Genomic DNA, 5495 nt, shown 5'->3' on the forward strand with positions numbered 1-5495 from the left:
CACCATATATGGCCGTCAGTCCGTTATAGTTTTACTGAGGTTAGGTTTAGGTTTCCCCACCCGTCCTTCCTCTTCGATGTCTCCCTTTTGACTGATACCTGTCCATTCAAACTCTAGACGGGCCTGCCCCAAAGTTATTAGTGTAGCCTCGCCCGGCAGCCGGCGAAAACTAGAGTTCTCAACAGGCCTGAAAATGAAGGCCCGACCCTACCTGGGCCCTCATCAAACCCTGTACACTCAAGACGCTGCCACCCTTAGATCTCCATATGTGGAGCTGACCTGTTCTGACATTCCATATGTTGATGTGATTGTGACCTCATCAAACCCTGTACACTCAAGACACGCTCCATTTTTGGCCAGACCTCATCAAACCCTGTACACTCAAGACATTGCCCCAGCTGCCACCCTTAGACCTCCATATTGATTGTTGATCTGACCTCATCAAACCCTGTATACTCAAGATGCTCCATATATGGCCAGTACAGAATTCATTCCATAAGTTGACCTGACCCCCCCCATGCCAAAGCGCCAGCTTTGGCATCTACAAGCTCTATGAGCTTGTAGATCTGCTATTTTTCAATAGCTAAATTATAACATAATGTTTAAAACACCAAAAGGGGTTCCCGCCCAAAATGGGTTAACTGTCCTTTTGCGCAGATCACGCAAACCTCAGCAAAAAGAAAAGGACAATATCGATGGCCTCCAACTGTAGGTCAACACGTTAGTCATTTATTTTATATTAGCACCTAAATAAAAGGCTTAAATTGTCCGAGCTGCTCCAATGTCTTCTCCTTCTTTTAGAGCTGTTGGTGCGTTAACTTGGTAGATTCCTTTATTAATGTTGAAAAAGGTAGCTACAATTAAGCCACAATTGACAACCAAAATGACATTTTCAACCACATACCCTATTTTGAGCATGTCATATGGTATTTATTTTTGATACATTTTTAAAAGATAGCAAAAAAAGTAGATCTACAAGCTCACAAAGCATCACACCATGACTATTTGGTATTCAAATTATATATGGCTTAAGTGATTAACGTAAACTTGACTGTTGTGGAGTGTTGTTTGTTAATACCATTGCGTGTGCATGCGTGCGTCCGTGCGTGTGTGTGTGTGTGTGTGTGATACACAGAATAGCTTGTTGACTGACAGCGAAGAGGAGGACAGAGAAGGCTACACGTGCGCCGTGTGTTTGGAGGTCTACTACAGCCCGTACAGCTGCCATCCCTGCGGCCATGTGTTCTGTGAGCAGTGCCTCCGCACCCTGGCCAAGAACCGGAGCGCCAACACCCCCTGCCCGCTGTGTCGCACCCTCATCTCCAGCACCCTCTTCCAGAAAGGTCAGCATCCTCCTCCTCTAGGACCGATGGAAAGTACATATTTGCATTGGTGGAAAAAGTACTCGCATTCTTTACTTAAGTAAAAGTACTGCAATATAGAAATACTCCGTTACAAGTAAAAGCTCCGGAATTCAAAATGTACTTGAGTAAAAGTACAAAAATATTGTACTTAAATTACCAAAAGTAAATCAGTACTCGCTATGCAGAAGTAACTAACGTTTTCAAATAAATGTAGTGGAGTAAAAGTACAATATTTGGATCCAAAATGTAGTGGAGCAGAAGTAAAAGTATTGGAAGTTGGAATTACTCAAGTAAAGTACATACTTTCCACCACTGCATATTTGTTATGCTGGTTTTGGTGTGGGACGGAGGCTCTCTACGTCCTCCCGCCGGTGGGAGCTCCTCACTGGCAGGTGAGCCAGTAGGATACAACAGTACGTCCTCCTAGTGGGGGCTCCTCACTGGCAGGTGAGCCAGTAGGATACAACAGTCCTCCCAGTGGGAGCTCCTCACTGGCAGGTAAGCCAGTAGGATACAACAGTCCTCCCAGTGGGAGCTCCTCACTGGCAGGTGAGCCAGTAGGATACAACAGTCCTCCCAGTGGGAGCTCCTCACTGGCAGGTGAGCCAGTAGGATACAACAGTACGTCCTCCCAGTGGGAGCTCCTCACTGGCAGGTGAGCCAGTAGGATACAACAGTACGTCCTCCTAGTGGGGGCTCCTCACTGGCAGGTGAGCCAGTAGGATACAACAGTACGTCCTCCCAGTGGGGGCTCCTCACTGGCAGGTGAGCCAGTAGGATACAACAGTACGTCCTCCCAGTGGGGGCTCCTCACTGGCAGGTGAGCCAGTAGGATACAACAGTACGTCCTCCCAGTGGGGGCTCTTCACTGGCAGGTGAGCCAGTAGGATACAACAGTACATCCTCCCAGTGGGGGCTCCTCACTGGCAGGTGAGCCAGTAGGATACAACAGTACGTCCTCCCAGTGGGAGCTCCTCACTGGCAGGTGAGCCAGTAGGATACAACAGTACGTCCTCCCAGTGGGGGCTCCTCACTGGCAGGTGAGCCAGTAGGATACAACAGTACGTCCTCTCAGTGGGAGCTCCTCACTGGCAGGTGAGCCAGTAGGATACAACAGTACGTCCTCCCAGTGGGGGCTCCTCACTGGCAGGTGAGCCAGTAGGATACAACAGTACGTCCTCCCAGTGGGGGCTCCTCACTGGCAGGTGAGCCAGTAGGATACAACAGTACGTCCTCCCAGTGGGAGCTCCTCACTGGCAGGTGAGCCAGTAGGATACAACAGTACGTCCTCCCAGTGGGGGCTCCTCACTGGCAGGTGAGCCAGTAGGATACAACAGTACGTCCTCTCAGTGGGAGCTCCTCACTGGCAGGTGATCCAGTAGGATACAACAGTACGTCCTCCCAGTGGGGGCTCCTCACTGGCAGGTGAGCCAGTAGGATACAACAGTACGTCCTCCCAGTGGGGGCTCCTCACTGGCAGGTGAGCCAGTAGGATACAACAGTACGTCCTCCCAGTGGGGGCTCCTCACTGGCAGGTGAGCCAGTAGGATACAACAGTACGTCCTCCCAGTGGGGGCTCCTCACTGGCAGGTGAGCCAGTAGGATACAACAGTACGTCCTCCCAGTGGGAGCTCTTCACTGGCAGGTGAGCCAGTAGGATACAACAGTACGACCTCCCAGTGGGGGCTCCTCACTGGCAGGTGAGCCAGTAGGATACAACAGTACGTCCTCCCAGTGGGAGCTCCTCACTGGCAGGTGAGCCAGTAGGATACAACAGTACGTCCTCCCAGTGGGGGCTCCTCACTGGCAGGTGAGCCAGTAGGATACAACAGTACGTCCTCCCAGTGGGGGCTCCTCACTGGCAGGTGAGCCAGTAGGATACAACAGTACGTCCTCCCAGTGGGGGCTCCTCACTGGCAGGTGAGCCAGTAGGATACAACAGTACGTCCTCCCAGTGGGGGCTCCTCACTGGCAGGTGAGCCAGTAGGATACAACAGTACGTCCTCCCAGTGGGAGCTCCTCACTGGCAGGTGAGCCAGTAGGATACAACAGTACGTCCTCCCAGTGGGGGCTCCTCACTGGCAGGTGAGCCAGTAGGATACAACAGTACGTCCTCCCAGTGGGAGCTCCTCACTGGCAGGTGAGCCAGTAGGATACAACAGTACGTCCTCCCAGTGGGGGCTCCTCACTGGCAGGTGAGCCAGTATGATACAACAGTACGTCCTCCCAGTGGGGGCTCCTCACTGGAAGGTGAGCCAGTAGGATACAACAGTACGTCCTCCCAGTGGGGGCTCCTCACTGGCAGGTGAGCCAGTAGGATACAACAGTACGTCCTCCCAGTGGGGGCTCCTCACTGGCAGGTGAGCCAGTAGGATACAACAGTACGTCCTCCCAGTGGGGGCTCCTCACTGGCAGGTGAGCCAGTAGGATACAACAGTATGTCCTCCCAGTGGGGGCTCCTCACTGGCAGGTGAGCCAGTAGGATACAACAGTACGTCCTCCCAGTGGGAGCTCCTCACTGGCAGGTGAGCCAGTAGGATACAACAGTGCGTCCTCCCAGTGGTGGCTCCTCACTGGCAGGTGAGCCAGTAGGATACAACAGTACGTCCTCCCAGTGGTGGCTCCTCGCCATTTTACAGTAGGGATGCCACAGTCTACCATTTGGCTAGCCTGGATCCAGCCCAAAGACCCCGCCCACTCTCTGAGTGGACTGAGTCTCTTGGTCTGGTGTTGCACTGTGAACCTATCATTTCTTCGGTACAAAAATGTATTATCCAATGAGAATCGGTGGTGGGGGTGGGTCTAACGAACAACCAATCAGCGCCGAGTCCCGTTTTCAGCGTCGTCACGCAGCGCAACACACAGAGGAAGGAGGGAAAAACAACACCAATGGCTACTGGTTGAGGGAAATTCTAATCCCCTCCCCCTTGAAATCGCTCAGACAGGAGACAATGTCAGACTGAAGCTTCAAGAAAGCTACAGTCTGATAATCAGGCTACCATTTGGCGGTCCTTGGCATGAAACAGCCTATAGGAATTAGCGTCACAGCAAATTAAGTGACTGTTAAAAGACCTAGTGAAATGGAAAATACGTTTTTCACACTTTTAGACCATATCAGGGTCATCATATGAGCATACCTAACAATGGATGCCAAAACAATGGGAAAATCTCAATTTTTATGTATTTTTATATCAAAAGTCCATAAAAATCCAATTTTAAAACGTGATGCTGTTTTATTCCCATTGCTGCGTGTCCGTCCAAACACTGTTGCTTCTGATTACAGAATTACTCCGTTTTTAATTCAAGATGTCATTCAAGATGACATCGTTAGTGTATTACTCGTTTTAAACTTAATCATCACGCTAAAATATGTATCTGAAAACATCATAGGTTAGAAATAAGCCACGAGCGTTGCTGTCCGTCTCTCTGTTACTTTGTAAACAAACAAATATGCACGCGCATGCACGTGTCGCGCATGTAGCGGAGCTCCGTCCAATACCCTGGAGGGATGCGATGTTCTGATTGGTTCAAAATCACACAGCTTTCCAGAGTGAAACTCCGTATTTTTCATTTCACTAGGTTTTTAACACAGAAGTAAATGTGTAAGTGCTTAGTTATGACTGATTTATGTTTTTATGAGCGATCAATATTTTCATATCTATGGAATTAATTATCAGTTTGGACGTTCTGTGAATGAGACTGTTTCCATTCCCTTTCAGACCTCAACCAGACGGTGAAGACCTTCTTCCCTAAGATCTACAATGTCCGCAAGCAGACCTTCCAGAAAGCCAGCTGTGCCAAGTGGCCTCTGCCCAGCTGTCGGAAACGCTTCCGGATCTTCTGGGGTTAGATGTGATTTTAAAATCTTGGCAGATGTCTTACAGTATGTTCTGGAGCACCAGGAGTCTTCGGTGTTGGGGCAGTGCGATACTCTCTTGTTTTGTATTTCACTCTAACCTCATATGTCACTGTTGTGCGTGACTCCAGGCTACCAGAGACAAGCGGCGGGGGGGCGGCGCTGGCACATGGGCCAGATGGCGGGGGGCTTCACCCTGGACGCTCTGGACCTGGCCGACATGCGAGGATGGCTCTTCGACATCGACCTGGTCGTCATCTACATCCACTCGGTCA

This window comes from Electrona antarctica (assembly GCF_951216825.1).
Source record: "Electrona antarctica genome assembly, chromosome: 16".
NCBI classification, from domain to species: Eukaryota; Metazoa; Chordata; class Actinopteri; order Myctophiformes; family Myctophidae; genus Electrona; species Electrona antarctica.